Source organism: Cervus elaphus, chromosome 30, assembly GCF_910594005.1.
Source record: "Cervus elaphus chromosome 30, mCerEla1.1, whole genome shotgun sequence".
Taxonomy (NCBI): domain Eukaryota; kingdom Metazoa; phylum Chordata; class Mammalia; order Artiodactyla; family Cervidae; genus Cervus; species Cervus elaphus.
This window is the reverse complement of record NC_057844.1, coordinates 18166060-18191433: the sequence shown is the minus strand read 5'-3', so window position 1 is coordinate 18191433 and position 25374 is coordinate 18166060.

The window sequence follows — 25374 nt, the reverse complement described above, 5'->3', positions numbered from 1 at the left end:
GATACCAGTGGGCTTGAACAATAAACTTGATCGCAGAGTGAGCTAGTTTTACGTTTCATATAATGATAATGTTTTATCGAGTCAAAGAGCACTTGCTTCCAGAAGGTCCTAAAGCAGTAATTCCCAGTGTATAAAGTGCCATCTCCCTGGATGTTAATCAATACTGTGTAGTAGGGGGAAGACTTTTATGGTCAAAAGACTTTTTGGGCTAAAGAAAATTCATCAGATTTCCTTGGTGTAGGGATACTCAGAACCCTTACTTTTAGTATTCTGCAAATCTCTTTGAAGGGATATAATTTTTTATTTGTGTAGCATGTCATGGGACCATTGTCCTGTGGAATACAACTGGAAACACACTGCTCCAGAGAATTGCAGTCTTTAATGAAAAGTGACAAGTATTTATTTTTGGTCAAGTACAAAGTAGATTCCACTTATCCATCATGAATAACTGAGACCCAAGGAAACTAAATGTCTTTAGGAAAGGGCGCTACAGTCCAAAGAACAAGTTTTTAAGAAAGTAAGATCTGTATTTGAACCATGTACTAGCTGAGTGAGAATAGCAAATTCATTAACTCTGTGCCTTTATTTTTCTTTAATCTAAAAGTAGGGGTAATAATTCCTATGAGTTGAGGATGTTCAGATAATTGCCTGAGACAATTCTGTAAGGACCTAGCACTGAGAACTTGAAACATATGGTGTAAAATAATTCCTAACTTCTTTTCCTTCTCCAAAGTTTTTCTCTCTACCTTTCCAGGGATTAAATTTTAACTGGTCAAAAAATATTATTTTTCATGTCTTAAGATAACTTTCTTTGACATGATCATTCTAATAAGCATTTACTATTTACATAGGTATATCCCCTTCCCATTATTATGATCTACCTTAATGGGAATCATTAAGATAAAAATGACACAGACCCAGTGTTCATGCAGCATTTTGCCTAGTGTTCAGTTAAGTAAATAAATGCAATTGTGTCCTCTGTGTGTGTGTGTATGTATATTTTATATATATATAATATATAATTTACAGTCTTGCATCATCTTTCACATATGGTCTTTCACTTAGTATTCCCAAGAACCTTTTGAAATAGGTGTTACTATTTCCCCATCTGTATATAAAGAAAAAAAAAAGACCCAGGGAAACTGTGCAATTTGGTCAAGGCCCCCCAGCTCATAACCTCAGGCATGAAAAAGAACCCACAACCTCTAACACAAATCCTGTGACCTTTTCACTCCATGACACAATGACTGTACTCACTACATTTCAAGTGAAAACCACTTAGACAATGCTTTTCTTTTGAAATGACCATTGGATAGGTTGTCAAAACAATGACTTACTATCCAACATGGATGCTCAGTGATGTCCAACTCTTTGTGACCCAAGGGACTGTAGGCCATGGACTACAAAGGCTCCTCAGTCCATGGATTTTTCAGGCAAGAATAGTGGAGCAGGTTGCCATTTCCTCCTCCAGGGGATCTTCCCGACCCAGGGATTGAACCCGTGTCTCCTGACTTACTATCAAGGAATACAGATAAGGATCTCACCACTTAAGGCTGAGTTTTCAGCTACACAATGTTCTTTTAAACACCCTTGAAAAGCACATTTTGAAGGGTTTTGGGCCCTTCTGCCTCATGCTATTAAGGAACCACATGGCCTTAAGATATCATCTCAAATGAAACCGGAACAATAACTAGGCTTTGCCTTCATAATAGGAACAAATGAGTTACTATCGGGAGTACTTTAGAAGGTATAAAGGCCTGTGTAAAGGTACTAATTTTTAATTACTCTCTTTAATGTGGGGAGCAGTGATAATACAAAAGTAATTAGTCATTGGTTTGCAATGCATTTCATGATTTTCTTTGTTGGACAAGAATAGTATCCACCATTAACGGTCTGTTCTCCCTGGATATTCACCATTGAGTGGCAGGAGAAGTGAATTGAATTCCAATCTTGATGATTTTGAGGGCAGTTCATGTATAATTTGCTACAGATAGAACCAATATATCCAAGCATTGATTGTGTAAATGGTGTTTCCAAAATAGGAAGCCCATTCAAAAGTAAAGCTTTTATTTACCTAAAGGTATTTGTGAAAGTGAAATAGTTAGTCACTCAGTGACCTCTGACTCTTTGCGACCCCATGGATTATAGCCCGTCAAGCTCCTCAGTCCATGGAATTCTCCAGACAAGAATACTGGAGTGGGTTGTCATTCCTTTCTCCAGGGGATCTTCCTGACCCAGGGACTGAACCCAGCTCTCCTGCATTGCAGGCAGATTCTTTACAATCTGAGCTATACTTTCATAATTCACTTAAATATCTGGAAAATCAACTAGTATTGTGCTTTTTTTTTTTTTTTTTTACTTGTTTGTTTATTTTCCATGGAAAGTGCTAAGGTATTTCAAAGCTTTACAGAGTACTTCTCTTTTAAGGTTAGTTTTATAGTTTAAGCCCTTATGGGCAGAAGATTTTACTAAAGTCCTTTTTCCTCCTGTATGATCTTCCTCTCATATGTTTGTAATATGTAATATATAGTCAAATACATGCTAAAGTGTTCTGTTAGCATCTAGAAAATTGTGATTAAAGTGATAAAACTCATTGTTGGCAGGACTTTGAGTAAACATTTAGAAATTATCGTTCTGAAGAGCAATCTGGTAATATTTATTTAATACATGTTAATCACCAACTCTACGCTCCTTGTTAGGTGATGGGGAAATTAAGTTGAATAATACATAGCTTCTGCCTTTAAGGAATTCAAAGCATACTGGAGAAGGAACACATGTGGACAGATGAGATGGTGCAGTAGACAGCAGATAGAACCTCTGCCCAGATCCTAATTAGGCTACCCACACTTCTGGTAATAAACCTCACCTCGAGGGATCCCAGGTGGTAATCTAGGATTCAGGCTGGTACATTTCCCAAGTCCTTCTCTAAGACTTTTCAAACTTAAATTCAGTTAGAAAAGCTTCTCTCCTTTCTGGATTAGATGGTAAATTGTGAGTCAAGAGCTGAGCACAGCCGTGTCCTAGGCAACATGGAGCAAAGCTGATTCAGACAAGGAAGATTTCAAAGCAAAGTTGAGATGAGGTACAGAGAGAGGGTCCTGAAAAACGTAGTTTCTGGGTCTAGGCATCTTATCTCCTTTGTGGTTTGGTTAGTGGAGCCAATGAATTTGCTTGATCCAGATTTGGTTTCTGCTATTAGCCATCTGACCAATGTACATCATTGTTGTTCTAATGGAAATACGAACTAAAGGACTACTCAGACCAAAAGATAGAATAATTTCAATTTTTGAAATATCAGCTCAGTTGCTCAGTTGTGTCTGACTCTTTACCACTCCATGGACTGCAGGAGGCCAGGATTCCCTGTCCATCACCGTCTCCCAGAGCTTGCTCAAACCCATGTCCATCGAGTCAGTGATGCCATTCAATCATTTCATTCTCTGTCATACCCTTCTCCTCCTGCCTTCATTCTTTCCCAGCATGAGGGTCTTTTCAAATGAGTCAGTACTTTGCATCAAGTGGCCAAAGTATTGGCACTTCAGCATCAGTCCTTTCAATGAATATTCGGGACTGATTACCTTTAGGATAGACTGGTTGGGTCTCCTTGGAGTACAAAGGACTCTCAAGAGTCTTCTCGAGTGCCACCATTGAGGAATTGGGTGGAGAGGGAGGTGGGAGAGGGGATTGGGATGGGGAATACGTGTAACTCTATGGCTGATTCATATCAATGTATGACAAAACCCACTGAAATGTTGTGAAATAATTAGCCTCCAACTAATAAAAAAGAAAAAGAAAAAAGAAAGAAAAGCATCAATTCCTCAGTACTCAGCTTTCTTTATGGTCCAAATCTCACATCCATACATGACTATTGGAAAAACATAGCTTTGACTAGACAGACCTTTGTTGCAAAGTAATGTCTTTGTTTTTTATTTTATTTATTTATTTATTTTTTGTCTTTGCTTTTTAATACGCTGTCTAGGTGGCTCATAGCTTTTCTTCCAAGGAGCAAGCATCTTTTAATTTCATGGATGCAGTCACCATCTGCAGTGATTTTGGAGGCCAAGAAATGAAGTCTGTCACTGTTTCCATTGTTTCCCCATCTATTTTCTATGAAGTGATGGGACCAGATGCTATGATCTTAGTTTTCTGAATGTTAAGGTTTTTTGTTTTTTTTTTTATTAGTTGGAGGCTAATTACTTCCCATCCCTCTGGATCATCCCAGTGCACCAGCCCTGAGCACTTGTCTCATGCATCCAACCTGGGCAGGTGATCTGTTTCACCCTTGATAGTATACTTGTTTCAATGCTGTTCTCTCAGAACATCTCACCCTCGCCTTCTCCCACAGAGTCTAAAAGTCTGTTCTGTACATCTGTGTCTCTTTTTCTGTTCTGCATATAGGATTATCATTACCATCTTTCTAAATTCCATATATATGTGTTAGTATACTGTATTGGTCTTTATCTTTCTGGCTTACTTCACTCTGTATAATGGGCTCCAGTTTCATCCATCTCATTAGAACTGATTCAAATGAATTCTTTTTAATGGCTGAGTAATATTCCATGGTGTATATGTACCACAGCTTCCTTATCCATCCATCTGCTGATGGGCGTCTATGTTGCTTCCATGTCCTGGCTATTATAAAGAGTGCTGCGATGAACATTGGGGTACATGTGAATGTTAAGTTTTAAGCCAAATTTTTCACACTCCTCTTTCACTTTTCATCAAGAGGCTCTTTAGTTCCTCTTCACTTTCTGCCATATGGGTGGTGTCATCTGCATATCTGTGGTTGATATTTCTCCCTGCAATCTTGATTCCAGCTTGTGCTTCATCCAGCCTGGAATTTTGCATAATGTACTCTGCATATAAGTTAAATAAGCAGGGTGACAATATATAGCCTTGATGTACTCCTTTCCTGATTTGGAACCAGTCTATTGTTCCATGTCCAGTTCTAACTGTTGCTTCCTGACCTGCATACAGATTTTTCAGGAGGCAGGTCAAGTGGGCTGGTATTCCTATCTCCTTCAGAATTTTCCACAGTTTGTGGTGATCCACACAGTCGAAGGCTTTGACGTAGTCAATAAAGCAGAAATAGATGTTTTTCTGGAACTCTCTTGCTTTTTCTATGATCCACCGGATGTTGGCAATTTGATCTCTGGTTCCTCTGCCTTTTCTAAATCCAGCTTGAACATCTGGAAGTTCTCTGTTCATGTACCGTTGAAGCCTAGCTTGGAGAATTTGAGCATTACTTTGCTAGGGTATGAGATGAATGCAGTTGTGCAGTAGTTTGAACATTCTTTGGCATTACCTTTCTTTGGAATTGAAATGAAAACTGACCATTTCCAGTCCTGGAAATATAATTGATCCTCATTATTCTCATTACTGGTAACTGCAAAGTAAATACTTGAATTATTTTCCTGGTGATTTGTAGATGTGCTAATAGGAATGAAAAATTTGTGTCTCCTATACTGTAAACAAGTGATCTTTTTACTACAAGATTTTTTTTTCTTTTGTATTTTTGTGGGCTTTCTGTTGGTGATTTTGGTGTTTGAAATGGCACCCAACCACAATGCTGAAGTGCAGTCAAGAGTTCCTAAGTGTGAGACTGTGATGTGCCTTACAGAGAAAATGCCTATATTAGATAAGCTTTACCTAGTCAGGGGTTTTAGTGCTGCTGGCCATGAGTTCATTCCTAATGAATCAACAATATATATTAAATAAGGTATTTAATTTTAAACATAAGTGCATATGAAACAAGGTCATGCATGAGTCAGCTGACAAAAATGTGACTAGTGGTTCACAACAACCTAACTCTATGTGTCTCTGAGAGCATTAGCTCAGTATTTACTAGTTCAGGGTTCATAGCAATATTATAGAATGTTAATTGGTGCTAATGATTATACATGATACTTTAGGAAATAGTCAGCTCCATTTAAGAAAATCATATTTAGTGATGTTTTCATAGAAGCTTCATTCGTATTAGTGAACAGCTGGAAAAATGAACAGTAGTTATACTAGGTAACTATTGTAAATTACAGTTATGTGGCTATGTCCTTACATAAGAGTGTATTTATAAAATGAATAATGTAGAATTGTTGGGACAGAATTCATTGGGTTAAGCAACTTGAACAAAGATTCTGCGTCTTACATTTCTGTCTGATTAATTAGCCTGGCATGTAGTAAATATGGCAAATAATGCTTACCCAGTAGACACTGCTTGGGAACCTATGGAACATAGTTCTGACCAGTGAAGTCTATAAGCAAGTCTCTTGGGTAAAGATTCATGGAAAGCTCTTTAAAAAAATAAATCCACTAGCATCCATATTTTGCCTGTTTTCCTTTTTCTTTCAAATTAGAACTTGGATGGTGCTTATTGGTGCAGGAGTCATCTTTCAGCCTAAATATGTTTCTACAGGAGAGAAGACTATTCATGGTAAATACTATGCCTGCCCAACAAAGATAATCAGGAAATTATTGCACACCAATTGCTAATTGCTTTTGTGTTATCACTGTTTCCCACACTAAAGAAAATAACTAGAAATTAGTACATTCATATAGCATTTTCTATCTGGAAAAATATTCCAGATAGTAACTCATTTGTTGTTATTATCAAGGAGAAGCCTAGTTATTGTTTCTGTTTTATTTGAGATAGTATCTTAAGACCACACGGTTACTTAATAGCCTAAGGCAGAGGAGCCACAAACCCTGCAAAATGTACTTTTCAAGGACTTTTAAAAGGACATTCTGTAGTTGAAACTATTTGTCAGCCTTAACCCCTTGGAATATGAGTATTATATGTTCTCCCTGAAGCTGTACAGTATAGTAACGTTTACATTCAGGTAATACGTGACTTCATAGAGGAGGAAACATAGACAGCCAAAAAACATATAAAAGGGTGCTTAAATTCACTAGCAATCAGATAAATGCAAATTGAAACCACAATGAGCTATTTTATACAAATAAAATGGGAAAACAATAGTCTGACCTCACTTAGTGCTGGAAAGAATATGGAGAAATAAAAACTATCACATTTTTCTAGTAGAAGAAAGATGCACCCATTTGGGAGAGCTATTTGGCACTGTGTGTTATCGTTGAAGATGCTCATATTCCTCAAGTCAGCAGTTCTGCCCCTAAACATATACCCTAGAAAAGCAAATACAAGAATATTCATAGCAGCATTTTTGGTGATGACAAAAATATGGAAACGTGTGTACCCACTGAAAGGAGAGGAGATGAATAAGTTTTGTAATATATGCAGAAGGTGGAATACTCTATAGCAGTAACACTAAACCAGTGGTACCCATTTTGTGTGTGTACGTACATGCTAAGTCGCTTCAGTCAAGTCTGACTCTTTGCCACCGTATGCACGATAGCCCACCAGGCTCCTCTGTCCCTGGTTTTCTCCAGGCAAGAATACTGGAGTGGTTGCCACGCCCCCCTCCACGGGTGTACACATTATAAAGGTGGCTAAATCTCAGAAACAGTATTGAGTGAGAAAGTATTGTATAGGCTTTATATTGCCTTCATAGTCATAGCTATATGAAGGAATATACCTGGAAAAGAATTCTAGATAGAGAGTGAAACTAAAACAACGTGAATGAGAATGAGCATTACTGAGTTAAGCATTTGTATGGTTACTTCTGTGGTTAGATATGGCAGAAACGGGAAATAGAAAGGCAGCACAAGGGGCTTCATTTCTGTCTGTGATTTTTTTTTAAAGAATGATCTGAAGCATCTAGGGCAGAGGGTTGGGATATCAGTGGGGCTAAATAATTGAATATAGGCATTTGTTTCATTGTTTCTTACATTTGTCTAAATATTGCAAATATTTCATACTTTAAGTATAGATGGAAAATTACTGCTCTTAGCTTGGATTTGAAAGTATTCTCCAGGTGCCTGGATGACTAAGGGAACCCGCGTCACGGATGCTAAAGTAATGATGTGCGTAGAGGAGGCTGCTCTCACAGCAGGGGCTCCAACTGTGCCTCTGGTTTCTGCTGAGCTGCAGTGATGAGTAAGAAGGAGAAGCATGGCATGGAAAAAGTAAGCTTTCAAGTTCATATCAAATGGAATGTCTTCTACAATTTACAAAGTACATTCACTCTATTTTTTCTCTTCCGTAAGTTAGCACCATTTCCATTTTGCCAACAAAGCAATGTAATCAGGTAGGAAATATTTATTTATATTTTATAACACTTTAAAGAGATTAAGAAGAGCCATATAAATGTCCTCAAATAAATTGTTCACAAATTAACAGACTTTTTATATACGTGTGTGTGTATACACACACACACACACACACACACATATATATTGTGTGCATATATATATATACACAGGCTTCCCTCATAGCTCAGTCGGTAAAAAAAAAAAAAATCTGCCTGCAATGCAGGAGACCCGGGTTCGATTCCTGGGTTGGGAAGATCCCCTGGAGAAGGAAATGGCAATCCACTCCAGTATTCTTGCCTGGAAAGTCCCATGGACAGAGGAGCCTGGCAGGCTACAGTCCACGGGGTTACAAGAGTCAGACACGACTTAGCAACTAAACCACCACATATATATACACACACATACACACACATATAGAGTTATACAGATAGATGATTTGCTTGGAAAATACATTCATCTTTTAATTTATATCCAAGGAAGGAGTGTACATTTCTGTGAGGTATATAACAAAGTAATTTCAGGCAAGAGATACTGGGGAAATGTGAACTATAGCATCTAGTACCACTTTGTTTTGTTTTGTTTTTTTTCCTGATTATGCTGATGCTGGAAGAAAACACACCCAATGCAGTAAAGCTGCTAATTTTGAGGCTTATATAATATCATCTCAGAGGATTTTAAAGTTAGTGAGCAAGAGCGTTTGGAAAAGCCCATGTAGGAGGAACATCTTCCCAACTGTGGGATTCCCAATAAGTCCCTCCCTCCATGTTTTGGGAGTTTACAAGTGACCTCCAAATTTCTACACATGTACTTTGAACAATGGAGCCTCAAGCCAGCCCCAAAGATCCCTTACATTAGGGCAGAATATACTCTACATGATGCATTTCCATCTGCCCTCTGGAGGTAATGTGGCAGGTGAGAATCTAAGAAATGATCAACACTATTATCAGCTAATCTGATTTTGAAATGACTTTTTTTCTATAGCTGGAGATGGAAAATAACTACAAATTTCACAGAATAGAGACTGTAGCATGCATAGCACAGTCTTTCAGGAAATTTAATTTGTTTCGAGGAAGGTGATCATGTTGGTTTAGCTACCTTTTCTAGGACCACAGGAAAGAATTTAACTTTAGAATAGTCCTTACCAGAGAGTTATATAAAAAAAGGACTTTAATTAATACTGGGAAAAAGAAGATAGCAATCACCAAAGCAATAATTGCATTTGGAAGCCAGAATTCTCCATGCAGCCAAAATCCTAGTCTATTGTTCTTTTTGTATCACCTTCTGGATTGAGGGGAATAAATATCTTTTCTAGGACTTTATCTGTGGACAATGTCTAGCATCATCTGACAGCCCATGGGCAATTCTTTTGTACATATTTGTACAGAAGAATTAACTTTTTCTTGTCCTCTATAATTATATTGAAAGGTACTGTGCTTACCTCATAGTACCAAGATTAGAGTGAGAGCTTCAGGACAATACAGGCATTTAAGAGCTATGATTATGGAGTCATTCAGGGAACTAGCATTTTGCAAAGAGTAAAAGGATAGAGTAAAATATCCTGAAAAATAATGGGATTAAAGATTTGTCTCATAAGCAAATTTTGAGTAAGGGTTTGAGCTAAATCTAAACATTTCCCAGTCAGCTTCTTGTTCTTGTTCTACCTGTATCTCTAGAACGGTACCTGGAAACAAAAGAATTGTTGAGTGAATAGATAAATAAATTAATCAAAGAAATATGGGTATAAATGATAGGATCCTGATACAATAAAGCAGCATGATGACACAAGTTAAACTCATTTCACTCCTGCTTTTCCCTCTGTGCTTAATCCCTGGCAAGCACTAGTTTGTTTTGTATTTCTAAAATTTTGGCATTTCAAGAATATTAAATAAATGAAATCATGCAGCTATATCTTTTATGATTGACTTTTTTCACTCAACCTAATTCTCTGAAGATTCATTCAACTTGTGTACGTCAACAACTAGTTCCCTCTTTTATTGCTGAGTAGCATTACATGGTGTGTATATACCACAGGCTGTGTAACCATCACTCATTTGAAGAGCATCTGGATTGTTTCCAGCTTTTGGTCATTATGACTAAACATGCTGTGAACATTTGTGTGTACATGGACTTTTGTGTGTACATGGTTTTCATTTCTCTGAGACAAGTGCCCATGAGTGCAACTGCTTGGTGGTATAGTAATTACAATGTTTAGCTTCTTAAGAAATTGTCACACCATGTTCTAGAGTGGCTTCACCATTTAATATTCCCACCAGTAATGCATAAATGATCAAATTTCTTTACATACTCCCCAGCATTTTGTGCTGTCACTATTTTTTTTATTTTATCCATTCAGATAGATAGGTTTTGATATCTCACTGCAGTTTCAGTTTGATTTCCCTAATGTCTAATACTATTGAACACATTTTCATGTGTTTATTTGCCATCTCTATGTCTTCTGTTCAATGTTTCTTCGTGTCTTTTCTCTATTTTCTGATTGTCTTATTATTGTGGAGCTTCGAAATTTCTTTATATGTTCTAGATACTAATTCTTTGTTTGATACGTGCTTTATATTTTCCCCTGTGTTTCTCTTTTCATACTTTTATTGAGTTTTTCTCAAAGTTTTTAATTTTGATGATGTTAACTTTATAGATTATGCTTTAGGTGTCAATCTGAGAACTCTTTGCTCAGCCCTATATTCTGATGAATTTCTCGATAATTTTTTTTCTAATTTTTCCCTCGTTTTGTTTTACATTTAAGTCCAAAATCTAATTTGAATTTTTTGTAAAGTGTAAAGTGTAGGTCAAGGTTCATTTTTCAACAAATAGTTCTGAAGCAATTGGATATCTATGAGAGAAAAAAAAGACTACCCTTTCTCCATTTGTGTACTTTATTTAAAAAGTGGACATATTTGGATATATACCTGAGCTCTCCAATCCATTCCATTTATCTGTGTATCTATTCTTTTGCCATTACACCCAATTTCAATAGATAAGGAAACAATTTCATGAAAAGTTGAATGATTATCTTTTTTGTTAATAATGACATCTCTTTAGTTTCTGCTCAGTTTCTATATATGACCCTTTCCTCCTGGTTACAGGTGGTATTAGTCTACTTTATTCATGCCTATTAATTTTTTTATAGATATTGAATGCGTTGTGAATTTTACATTGTTGGCTAGATTTTGTTGCATTCTATTAAATATTTGTTGGATATCATTCTGGAATGTAGTTAAATTACTTGTTACCTGTTTGATCATTTCAAGACTGACTTTTAAATTCTGTTTGGAGGTATCCAGAGCAGCATTTGGGCTGTATCTAATTTAATTAAACTACTGAATCAATACCCTTCTCAGGATATACTGGTGCACCATGTCCTAGAAGGGTTTTCCATTCCTGCTGGTTGGACTTTGAACTATTACCAGCATTTTGTAAACCCCAGGATTATATTGCCTGTTTGGCAGCACTGGCTTTTTCCTTATTTTTATTTTTTTGGTAGATTTCTCCCCCATACATGCAGATTAGAATGCATCAAAAAAATTCAAAATTACGTCTCTGCAGCTCTTTGGAGTTCTTCTTGACGCATGTTCATCCTCTCCTTATTTTGTGCACCGCCCCCCGCCCCGCACCCCCCGGGAAAGTATAACCATCTAAATCTCCTTGAACTCCAAACTCTGTATAATTGCTTCTGGAAATTACCAGGTCATTTGATTTTCCATCCCTGTGTTATGACCTGAAAACTCTTCGCAGTCCATAAACTGGAGAAATCATAAGACTTATCTCATTTGGTTCCCATCTTTGAGGAATTACTATCTTAGGATACTCATAGTGTAATGTCTGAATATTACTATTTAATATGTTCCATCCAATTTTTGAGTTGTACAAAGTAGGAAGGTGAATTTGGTCCCTGTTACTCCATCATGGACACAAATAGAAGTCTTCTTTCCATTACAAAAATTATAAAAATGTGATTCTGTTTTCTAATTTGAGGCAGTACTTTCACATGCATTCAGTTTCATAGGTTTTGAAATTTCTCAATGTTCTTTTTGGTATCTCCCATTTTTACCTATCAGTGTTTTTCTGTTTAAATTCTACTTTGTCTGATATTTTAGTACTCTTAACATCTTTCTTCTTCTTTTGCCATTTGCTAGGAAAATGTTTGCTCTCCTTTTATTTTCAAACTTCCTGTATAACTGCATCTTTCAAAATCATCATTGTAGTTAGAGTTTTAATATAATCAGGTAGTACATATTTTAATAGGTGAATTTAATGCATCTACATTTGTGTAACAAACTACTTTGCCAACTTACATCATCTATTTTATGCTTTCTCTTTATCACCTTTATTATTAATATAATTATATAAAATCCTGGGTATTAGATCAGATTGCATCTGTATCTTGTGCCTGAAACTTGAGTTGCTTTAATCAATTTACTTAGCTCTCTAAGTGTCATTTTTCTCCTGTATCAAATGGGAATAAAATTATGGTCTATTCCACAGGGTTTCAATGAGAATTATTTGAGATATTGCACACAAAATGTTTAGCTGTGTTCTTGGCACATAATTGGTTCTTAAAAGTATTCATTGCTGTTTTGTTACTGTTTTCCCTTGAGATGGACGTGGGCCTTCTCAGCCTGAAGAGAGCTGGTTGCTTTAGAGCTATAGTTCTGTGTTGGCTAACTGAGGTTGCCCTGTACACACATTATTAAAATTATTTCCAGTTATGGATAGTTTAGCTCTTTATAGAATTACTATAGTTGTGGCAAATGTTGGGCAATATGACCCTGCTCTGGTAGGCATTGCCTTAATGATACCAGTAGTGGCTTGTTTTTACAAAGCCCTCTCCATCTAACAAGAAGAAAGCACTAAAGACATTATCACATAATGATTTTGAGATGTTGCTAGGCTACAAGTACTATACTAGTGTTTCTGTTTTGCAGAGAGATTCTAAGTAGCTTACTTATATTCACTTAGAAAGACAGCAGAACAAGGAAAAACACATTACAAGGGCCTCTGAAATTCTATCTGGAGATTTGGGGCCCCCAAACAAGTCACTTTGGAGCAGTCAATGTCACAGACACTCTGTACAATTTAAGATAATTCAATCAGAATCACTTGGCAGCATGAAATCTGACAGTATGACATCACTGATTTGGAGTATATCCAGCCTGAACTTGATTCAGTAATTCTAACAATCAATCCTTAGGTTCATAGGACCCAATACATTTGACAACTGAGAGGGATAATTAGTGAGAAAATTCACATTTTCAGCCCACTTGATTTTCAACCAGTTTGACAAATACTAAGTGCCAGACACTAGGCTGCACACCATTGGAGGTAATAGAGTTTAGGGACTTAGAGTCATCTAGGAAATGAAGATGTGATAGTATATAGAAATGAAGACCTAGATGTTGATGTAGATATCAATTCATACAAATAAAACTGTCATAAAGAGAAAAGTACATCAGATAACAAGTTAGGGAAATGTCAATTTTGACTGGGGATGTGGGAAAACCTTGTGGTTTCTTAAAGCATTTCTTTAAGATCTTAAAGAATCGGCAGATTGGAAACTGCAGCACATGTTTGCCACAAGAAAAGAAAACCCCATGTACAGTAGGTGAAAGGGTCCTTGAAAGCCTTTGTTAACATTCCGAAAATGGGCAATTATATCTTATCTGTTTGTTCTCCAGAGCTGTGGGGACCTCAGTTTTATTTTATCACAAACCTTGAGTCCTATTAACTACTTGGAAGGAGAACAAAAGAGAGAAATGGGGAAAATGGGAATGAAGGATCTGTTTCAGTTTTTTTTCAAGCTTCTTTCAGAGACAGAAATACAAACCATAAGCCAAATATGTCTGAAATACCTATATATCAGCCCCTTAGGTGGTTTCTTTCAGAAACTAAATTTGTGTGTAAATCTAGTGGTATCTCTTTATTTTCTTGTTTAATTCAGAACTTAGTAGCAGTGAACTTTGTACCAGTGATCTCAGTGAGGCATTAGAATTCTGCTGAATTCTACTAATTGCCATCCACTGTTGCACCTAGTTGGCTTGGGGAATAGCTCATCAAGGGTACTTTGGTCTATTTTCCAACTACCTGGGTTGGGAAGAAGAAACAAGAGGTTTGTCTCAAGTGGCTTCAAGATAAGTTAGACATCTACACCCTCTGGCTAGACTGTTAAGAGTCCATGGAGGCCTTAATGAGATGCATCATATATACAGTCCAGATGGTCTCAGTAACACAGAACCATCTCAAGGCTGTGCCCTTGAAGTGTCTTCTACTGCGGGAACAGTGGACATTCCAAGGAAAAGGAAGGGGGTGAGGCGCCTCTGGTTGCTGAGGTCCAATTTGTGGGTCAACTGGTGGTCACTTCTCTCATTGACTCCCTCCAAAACTTGTCTTGGCCTTTTTTTTTCATGATTGTGTGAAAATGTCTCTATAGTTGACTTTGTTTAAATCAGTATCCCCACATTGCCATTGGTTGATACATCTCAAAACTCTTTTCATCATGTCATTTATTGGTGGGAAGAACTAGATATTTTACCTTACTGAATACTTAAAATTCTGAATTTGACTCTCTACATCCTGTAGTGTCTTATAACATCACCTACCTGGCACATATACAAAGATACTAGCTTAAATTCAGACTTTTTTTTAATGGGCAAGAACCTTCCATTGGTGGAAATGTCTGTTTCCCATTGCATCACAGAAAGAGGCCCGTGATGTCTGGTCTTTTAGTAATGACATTGCAGTGGTCTCAGCTGATGCCAGTCTAATCTGTTCTCTATAAAGTTTCCTCATAGGCTTAATGTTTTTAACAGTTATTGATGGCTATTGCCCAGATTAATTTGTATTAGGGGTTTTTAAATAGTAATTTTCTTCTGTTTTTATTAAGCAAAATTCTACTATAAACAAGAATTTTCTCTAAACTATTAATACTATTTGGGTATTTGAAATAGTTTGTACAGGAAAACACATAATTATAAGACTTGATTTTTTTTCCTTTATGATTTTTCGGAATAGTGATTTGGTGTCCTCGCAGTCTTCAAAGGTGAACAATTAGTTTGGACTTTTTATTAGTACCATTATGAATGAATGAAATTTGGTTTAGTGGTCTTCAGTACATATTTATTAAACTTCTTCTGGTTTTCAGTCCCACTTTTTCCTCTTGTTCCTTGCTTTTCCTGGTGATTCTCAGCTCAGAGATGCTCCAGAGTTCCGTTAACCTTATTATTCACTCAGTCATGTCTGACTCTTTGAGACTCCATGGACTGTAACCTGGGCTCCTCAGTCCATGGAATTCTCCAGGCAAAACTACTGAAGTGGGTTGCCATTCCTTTCTCCAGGGTATCTTTCATACCCAGGGATCTAACCTGGGTCTCCTGCATTGCAGACAGGTTCTTTACTGTCTGAGCCATCAGGCAAGTCCAACTTTGTAGCTGCTTCTGAGTATACTCAATGCTTCAGTGGCTCTGTCCATTCCATGCATTAACTTGCCCTTTTTTCTAATTTCCAAAGATCTGTTTAAATATTTAGTTTATTCATTCTTACTCTTTTAGTGTTTATTTTTCTCCTTTTTTCCTTTTAATTTGTGGGGGAAGATGTGTCTTGGTAATGCAGAAGACAAAATATGTGCCTATTCACTACTATCTCATTTTCTTTTTAAAATAGATTCCCTTCAACTTATGTAATATAGCTGATGTTTTGAACTTTAGAGGAGTTTAAATGTATTAAAGTTTACAAATCTTATTTTTACATTTCTTTACAGATTGGAATGGGTATCTATTTATATCTCAGATGATTTCATTCTTGTTTCCTGTGCCATACTTCTCATTTAAGACATAAAGAGCTTAAGCTGCATTTGGTTACTGACCCAGATATCCTTGGAACCCATCTTTTCTAGCCTCTAATCCTAACATCTTTACCCTCTCCAGTAAATAGCTGTTCTGTTTCTCATACTCAGGAGATATGTAATCTTGGTTTTAAAAGTCATGAATCCTTCTCTCTTCTTGGGTAAGAACAACTTCCATAGTTCTCAAGCTTCATCTCTCTCTAGAAACTCAAACTGAAATTTTATATGGTTCCAGGCCCAGAAGTTAAGAGCTCTATCAACTGGACTGTTTCTGGAATGATGCTTTAGACCTTTTAACTCCCTCAGACAATGATCCCATATAAAGTGGAGTTATAGGGGCAGAGAACTGTTCCTCTGAGTGTTAACCTTGTATATCACATGTAAAATGACTCCTCACATTCAATAAAGTGAGCCTCAAAGATGTGGACAGTCGTGGGGTTAGGTAGCCAGTCTTGAGTAAATACAAATCTCAGCAAATGGCTGTGTTACAAGAAGTATATAGTTGAAGAAGATGTGTTTGTAAAGATTAGACCATACATAGAAGGGATGTTTTATAGGTTCCATTGAATTATATTTGCCAAAATATAATTTGGGGGAAAAACAGTGATAGTCCAAGGGCTAATATATGTTATTCTTTCTGTCTTAATAAGATTTAATAGCATCTACTTGGGCATTTGACTACCTGATCAATTTCTCCTTTTCTGCAAAAAAAAAAAAAAAAAAAAGATGATTTTGCACTATGTGAAAGATGACAGCTATCACAGTGAGTACAGAGGGGACACATATCAACATAGTGAAGGTATTTATGACAAGCCCACAGCCAACATAATACTCAGTGGTGAAAAGTTGCAAGTCCTGCCACTAAATTCAGGAACAAGACAAGGATGCCCACTCTCACCACTTCTATTTAACATAGTGTTGGAAATCCTAGCCACAACAACCAGAAAGGAAAATAAATGAAAGGTATCCAAGTTCAAAGGAAAGAGAGAAAGCCCAGTATTTACAGACGGCATGACACTCTATATGGAGAATCCTAAATCCTTTATTTCAAAATTATTAGAACTAATAAATGAATTCAGCAAGGTTGCAGGATACACTATTCATATATAGAAGTCTGCTGCATTTCTATACTAATAATGAAATATCAAAAAACCAAGTAAAACAATCCTGTTTAAAATTGCTTCAAAAATATTTTGAATAGGAATAAACAATTCCATCAAAAATGGACAAAAGACTCGAACATTTTCCCGAAGAAAATGTATAGGCTTATGGAAAAAATGCTCAACTTTGTGAATTGTTCAGTTCAGTTCAGTCGCTCAGTTGTGTCCGACTCTTTGTGACCCCATGAATTGCAGCATGCCAGGCCTCCCTGTCCATCACCAACTCCCAGAGTTTACTCAAACCCATGCCCATTGAGTCAGTGATGCCATCCAGCCATCTCATCCTCTGTCGTTCCCTTCTCCTCCTGCCCCCAATCCCTCCCAGCCATCAGGGTCTTTCCCAATGAGTCAACTCTTCGCATGAGGTGGCCAGAGTACTGGAGCTTCAGCTTCAGCATCAGTCCTTCCAATGAACACCCAGGACTGATCTCCTTAAAGGATGGACTGGTTGGATCTCCTTACAGTCAAAGGGACTCTCAAGAGTCTTCTCCAACACCATAGTTCAAAAGCATCAGTTCTTCCACGATCAGCTTTCTTTATAGTCCAACTCTCACATCCATTCATGACCACTGGAAAAACCATAGCCTGCCAGACAGACCTTTGTTGGCAAAATAATGTCTCTACGAATTATTAGAGAAACACAAATCCAAACCTTTGAATCTTGACCTGCATTTTGATGAAAAATCATCTTTATCTCTCAGTAATTATTTCTTTATTCCTCTACATGTGAGAAATCATCTTCTAAAATTATTCACCTCACTGTATTTAACAGGCTATATTTGGGTGTCAAACTCATGTCTGTCTTTCCTCAAAGGATTCTGATAAGCTTGTCTATATATCTTTATAACGTACTTTATAAAAATGTGGATCTATGGGAAAGATCCTAAAGAAGGCTCAGTGGTAAAAATGCTAACATTCTGGGGACTGTGAAAGTGGAAGGTAATGATTGGATTATTCAAAGTTTTGGGCATGCTAGAAAATTGCTTCCATGATCTGGTGTTCCACTAAAATTTCTCCATCAAAGGAAACACAAGACTTTATTTTGAGGTACAAAAACTCTCTCAACCTATTTCTGTAATGTCATCTTATCATTCTAGCAATAATAATAATAAAAGTAACTTTGCAAGTCTCAATGTGTAGAAAAATATGCAGTTTTCCATAGACTTGCACTCTATAATCAGACTTCATGAGCTAATATTTTAATTACACCTCCTAGATAATAATTAGCCATCTCAGCTCCTTACTTGTCATCTGAAAACTGCAGTCATTGTTCCAAACTTACCAGACACTATTTCCTCCTCTTTTCCCCAGTAACTAAGATATTAATATTCTTCATTTGAAAAATGCTCCTTCCAACCATGCTAAAATTTCACCCTCATACAGAATTTCCCTATGTCTTATCAGATGTACTTTGGTTGCAAGAGCAGACTAAGCTATTAATTACTTTAAAATCTTCTGTCCAGTTTTTTTTTTTTTTTTTTAACTTAAACATGTGCTTGAATAGCCTGTGTATTCAACCAGAAGAATCTAATTGCATTGTTTTGGTAAACAGCTTGTATTTATTTTCTAAAAAGCCTAGGATACAGATCTATCTCCTAATGGTCCTTTTTTATTTTTAATACCATGAAATCAAGGGCAGCTACCTTTGGTTCATCCCAACATTAGGCTTTACTGAAAGTCTTTTTGATGCAAATTTAGACATTTCTCAATGATTTTAAGGTTAGAATGTTGGAAGGATTTGATGGGCTCATCTGAATCTGTGATGAGGTTTGCTCTGTCCCAGGAGACCTATTAGTGCTGGACTTGGGGCTGCTGCTCTGGGAACCCAAGTCTTTCCTTCTTTAGTGCTCTAAGGACCAGTTGAAGGACAAAAAAGGGAACATAGCTGGTATTAGCTAAGCTTCAAAGAAGATTGGATCATAGGGAACATAAATTGTGGTTTATTCTAAAAGCTAGTACTCGCCCTTCCTCTCAGTGCTCCGTGTAACAGGATGGACAGTGGACTGAGGATCAGAAGAGCAGTATGACCCCCAGCACTGCTTTAGTCTCAGAGTCTTGTGCAAACTGCTGAGAATTCCAAGTCTCTAGTTCCAAAATGAGAGCACTGCGTTAAATGATATCTTTGGTTTCTCTCAACTTAAAACGATGCTTTTTTGAGGTTGGGGAAACAACTTACTCTATATTAATTTAATATGTGCTACATCTAAAGATTGTTTATGGAAGCATGACAATTCTGACTTGAAGGAATCTCCCCATTACTGGATTCATGGTATACAAATGTCTTATGTTGCCTTTCTAAACGTATTATAATTACACTTTGCAGGATAGTATTTTTAAATTTAACAGATGGAGTTTCACATCCATAAATGTGTTTTGGATTGCCACTCCTCACTCTAACAAAGAAGAGGCAGTGACTTCTAAAGAGATATTGTAGATTAGAGGGTAGAGCGAGTTGATAGGTTCACAGCATATTTCATTTAATATTGGTCAGGCTTTTTGATATAAAATGCATATATAGCATGAGGCTTGGCTTAAATATTAATATTTGGCCCAGAATACATTCAGGATCTGCCATCCTCTGAATTTTATGGATTTTTCAAGACATTATATGAAAATCAGGGTAGCCATTTTCTTTTATATTTTTCAAATGAGGAAATAAACTTAGCATAAGTCAAAGAAGTATAGAACTTTAAAGGGAACCTAAAAGGCCATTTCATTCAACCTTCAAGGCCACTCAGCAAATTAATAGAACTCTGTCTCTTAGATCATTTGATTCCTAGGCCAGGGCTGCAGCAGCATACCATCACTGACCAAGGTCTCCTTTGCTCTTGTGAAAGCCAGTTTGGGACAGAAAACTTAGAAATTTAAGGTAATAGGTAGAGAACATTACCAGGACAAGCTCATAGGATTTGAGGTTTCCTAAAGCACTTAGAATTATGCCAAGAGAATGCACTGGTCATAGCAAACACCCTCTTCCAACAACACAAGAGAAGACTCTACACATGGACATCACCAGATGGTCAACACCAAAATCAGATTGATTATATTCTTTGCAGCCAAAGATGGAGAAGCAGTATACAGTCAGCAAAAACAAGACCAGGAGCTGACTGTGGCTCAGATCATGAACTCCTTATTGACAAATTCACTTAAACTGATGAAAGTAGGGAAAACCAATAGACCATTCAGGTATAACCTAAATCAAATCCCTTATGACTATACAGTGGAAGTGAGAAATAGATTTAAGGGACTAGATCTGATAGACAGAGAGCCTGATGAACTATGGATGGAGGTTCGTGACATTGTACAGGAGACAGGGAGCAAGACCATCCCCATGGAAAAGAAATGCAAAGAGGCAAAATGGCTGTATGAGAAGGCCTTACAAATAGCTGTGAAAAGAAGAGAAGTGAAAAGCAAAGGATAAAAGGAAAGATATTCCCATTTGAATGCAGACTTCCAAAGAATAGCCAGGAGAGATAAGAAAGCCTTCCTCAGTGATCAATGCAAAGAAATAGAGGAAAACGATAGAATGGGAAAGACTAGAGATCTCTTTGAGAAAATTAGAGATACCAAGGGAACATTTCATGTAAAGATGGGCTCAATAAAGGACAGAAATGGTATGGACCTAACAGAAGCAAAAGATATTAAGAAGAGGTGACAAGAATACACAGAACTATACAAAAAAGATCTTCATGACCCAGATAACCACAATGGTGTGATCACTGACCTAGAGCCAGACATCCTGGAATGTGAAGTCAAGTGGGCCTTAGGAAGCATCACTACGAACAAAGCTAGTGGAGGTGATGGAATTCTAGTTAAGCTATTTCAAATCCTGAAAGATGATGCTGTGAAAGTGCTGCACTCAATATGCCAGCAAATTTGGAAAACACAGCAGTGGCCACAGGACTGGAAAAGGTCCGTTTTCATTCCAATCCCTAAGAAAGGCAATGCTAAAGAATGCTCAAACTACCACACAATTGCACTCATCTCACATACTAGTAAAGTAATGCTCAAAATTCTCCAAGCCAGGCTTGAACCATGAACTTCCAGATGTTCAAGCTGGTTTTAGAAAAGGCAGAGGAACCAGAGGTCAAATTGCCAACATCCGCTGGATCATTGAAAAGGCAAGAGAGTTCTAGAAAAACATCTATTTCTGCTTTATTGACTATGCCAAAACCTTTGTCTCTGTGGATCATAACAAACTGTGGAAATTCTGAAAGAGATGGTAATACCAGACCACCTGACCTGCCTCTTGAGAAACCTGTATGCAGGTCAGGAAGCAGCAGTTAGAACTGGACATGGAACAACATACTGGTTCCAAATAGGAAAAGGAGTACGTCAAGATTGTATATTGTCACCCTGTCTATTTAACTTATATGCAGAGTATATCATGAGAAATGCTGGGCTGGAAGAAGCACAAGCTGGAATCAAGATTGCAGGGAGAAATATCAATAACCTCAGATATGCAGATGACACCACCCTTATAGCAGAAACTGAAAAGGAACTAAAAAGCCTCTTGATGAAAGTGAAAGAGGAGAGTGAAAAAGTTGTCTTAAAGCTCAACATTCAGAAAACTAAGCTCACGGCATCTGGTCCCATCACTTCATGGGAAATAGATGGGGAAACAGTGGAAACAGTGTCAGACTTTATTTTTGGGGGCTCCAAAATCACTGCAGATGGTGACTGCAGCCATGAAATTAAAAGATGCTTACTCCTTGGAAGGACAGTTATGACCAACCTTCATAGCATATTAAAAAGCAGAGACATTACTTTGCCAACAAAGGTCCGTCTGGTCAAGGCTATAGTTTTTCCAGTGATCATGTATGGATATGAGAGTTGGACTATGAGGAAAGTTGAGCGCCGAAGAATTGATGCTTTTGAACTGTGGTGTTGGAGAAGACTCTTGAGAGTCCCTTTGACTGTAAGGAGATCCAACCAGTCCATCCTTTAAGGAGATCAGTCCTGGGTGTTCATTGGAAGGACTGATGCTGAAGCTGAAACTCCAATACTTTGGCTACCTCATGCGAAGAGTTGACTCATTGGAAAAGACCCTGATGGCTGGGAGGGATTGGGGGCAGGAGGAGAAGGATGACAGAGGATGAGATGGCTGGATGGCATCACCAACTCGATGGGCATGGGTTTGAGTAAACTCTGGGAGTTGGTGATGGACAGGGAGGCCTGGCTTGCCGCAATTCATGGGGTCGCAAAGAGTCGGACACCACTGAGCAACTGAACTGAAAGCATTTAGGAAATATTTAGGAAAAAAAAATCTCAAGTACTCAGCATTTCCTAAGAATACTTAAGATTTTAAGATGCTTTTGTTGAATGCATGGGCCTTTTATTCATTAGGAAGAAATAGGGTGATAAAAGATCCCAAGTTTCTTGCTCCAGAAAGAGTCCATTTGAAATACATTTTGTTTTGATATTGAATCATGATCCCCAGGAACAATTTGTGCTCCATTTTTTTTTTTTTAAACCACACTCAGGCCTGGAATGGTTGAAAAGAAGAATAAATCCAATTTCCTTTTTCTCAGTGGTGTCTATAAAGGGCTTTCTGTACATTGTACATTGTAAATTTCTATCAGTTGAGAGTTTTGTTTCATCAGTCCTGTGTTAAAAACTTACTCCTAGACTTTGGGGGAAATTTGCCACGTCGTCCTGAGTGTCTCTGAGGTTAAACTCTGGTTAATTGGGCCCAGCTGAAATCAACAGAATTTCACCCCTTCTCATCAGAATTCCAGGGGTCTTCTTGAAACTCAGAAGTTCCCAAGAAGTATAGTAGAAATCTCCTGCTTAGTTCAGTCCAAGCTAGTCATCACTTTTCATACTCCTGAGGCCCACTTTGGGCCTGGTCTGCAAATCTGAGCCTGGATGAAGTCTTTCTACAGTTATGTTCATTGGACCAAAACCACATGGCCATGCTTCCAGGGAAGCCCCAACTGTTCTTTAGCAACAACCAGCTCTTTTTTTTTTTCTTAAGCAGAATCACCCAGCATTGCATAAGGATTGAATTCTGCTTGGTTCCTCAGAAAACTTTCAAGCAGCAACTTTCATTTCTGTTTCTGTCTTTCTATCGCCTATAAATTTAGTGATTTAAAAGTTGTGAGATAGTAAAATTATACTTTCTTGCTGTTGTTCAGTTGCTCAGTCGTGTCCGACTCTTTGCAACCCCATGTACTGCAGCACTCCAGGCTTCCCTGTCCTTCACCATCTCCTGGAGCTTGCTCAAATTCATATCCATCAAGTCAGTGATACTATCCAACCATCTCGTTCGCTGTCATCCCCTTCTCCTGCCTTTCAATCTTTTAGCATCAGGGTCTTTTCCAGTGAGTCAGCTCTTTGCATCAGGTGGCCAAAATTGTACTTAATGCTGCCAAAAGTAAGTGGGGTCAGGGATATGAAATCAGAATAGAAATTCATTTAAACACTGGATATACTGAAAACAGTTCTGAGGGAAATGAACTGAAGGAATCTTGTGACATTATGAATCTTTGTAGCCACTAAAAATGTCAAAGGATGTATCTATCCTGCCAAAAGTCAGTGTTGTTCATTTCAAATGGACAGGGCACCAAATGATTTATGGACCTTCCACCATGAAGTTCCTCTGCCATTAGCAGAATACTGCCTCGGTTGCTAGAAGGCAGACATATTTGGTGGGCTTCATATTCCCATCAGTTCTCTCACCTCCAGTGAGACTTATGTATTCATGGGGATCATTAAGACAAATACATCTCTGTTTTGTTTATTTATTTAATTTTTTAAATTTGATTTTTATTTTATATTTGAGTATAGTTGATTCATTGTTGTGTTTCAGGTGTATGGCAAAGTGATTGAGTTATACATATACATATATCCGTTCTTTTTCAGATTCTTTTCCCATATAGGTTATTATAGACTATTGAGTAGAGTTCGCTGTGCTGTATAGTAGGCCCTCATTGGTTATCTATTTTACACATTGTAGTGGGTATATGTTAATCCCAACCTCCTAGTTTATCTCCCCCTGCTACCTGTCCCCTTTGGTAATCATTAATTTGTCCTCTAAGCCTGTGAGTCTGTTTCTGTTTTGTAAATAAGTTCATTTGTATCATTCTTTTAGATTGTACATGTAAGTGATAGAATATGGTGTTTGTCTTTCTCTGTGGTGCTGACTTCACTTAGTATGGTAATCACGAGGCTCATCCATGCTGTTGCAAATAGCAATATTTCATTCTTTTTTATGGCTGAGTAATATTCCATTGTATATACTTACCACATATCCATTATTTGTTGATGGACATTTATGTTGCTTCTATGTCTTGGATGTTGTAAATAGTGCTGTAATGAACAATGGAGTATATGTATCTTTTTGGAGTATGGTTTGCTCTGGATATATACCCAGGAGTGGAGTTACTGGATCATATGGTAGTTCTATTTTTAGTTTGTTAAGGAAACTCCATACTGTTCTCCATAGTGGCTGTACCAATTTCAGTTCAGTTCAGTTGCTCAGTCATGTCTGACTCTTTGCGACCCCATGGACTGCAGCACACAAGGCATCCTTGTCCATCACCAGCTCCCAGAGTTTACTCAAACTCATGTCCATTAGTCGGTGATGCTATCCAACCATCTCATCCTCTGTCATCCCCTTCTCCTCCCACCTTCAATCTTTCCCAGCCATCAGGGTCTTTTCAAATGTGTTAGTTCTTCGAATCAGGTGGCCAAAGCATTGAAATTTCAGCTTCAGCATCAGTCTTTCCAAGGAATATTCAGGGCTGATTTCATTTATGATGGACTAGTTGGATCCCCTTGCAGTCCAAGCTACTCTCAAGAGTCTTCTCCAACACCACAGTTCAAAAGCATTGGTTCTTCAGCACTCAGTTTTTTTTTTTTTTTTTTCCCAGCTTTCTTTATAGTCCAACTCTCACATCCATACATGACTACTGGAAAAACCATAGCCTTGACTAGACAGACCTTTGTTGGCAAAGTAATGTCTCTGCTTTTTAATATGCTATCTAGGTTGGTCATAACTGTTCTTCCAAGGAGTAAGCATCCTTTAATTTCATGATTGCAGTCACCATCTGCAGTGATTTTGGAGACCCAAAAAATAAGTCTGCCACTGTTTCCCCATCTATTTGCCATGAAGTGATGGGACCAGGTGCCATGATCTTAGTTTTCTGAATGTTAAGCTTTAAACCAACTTTTTCACACCTCTTTCACTTTCATTAAGAG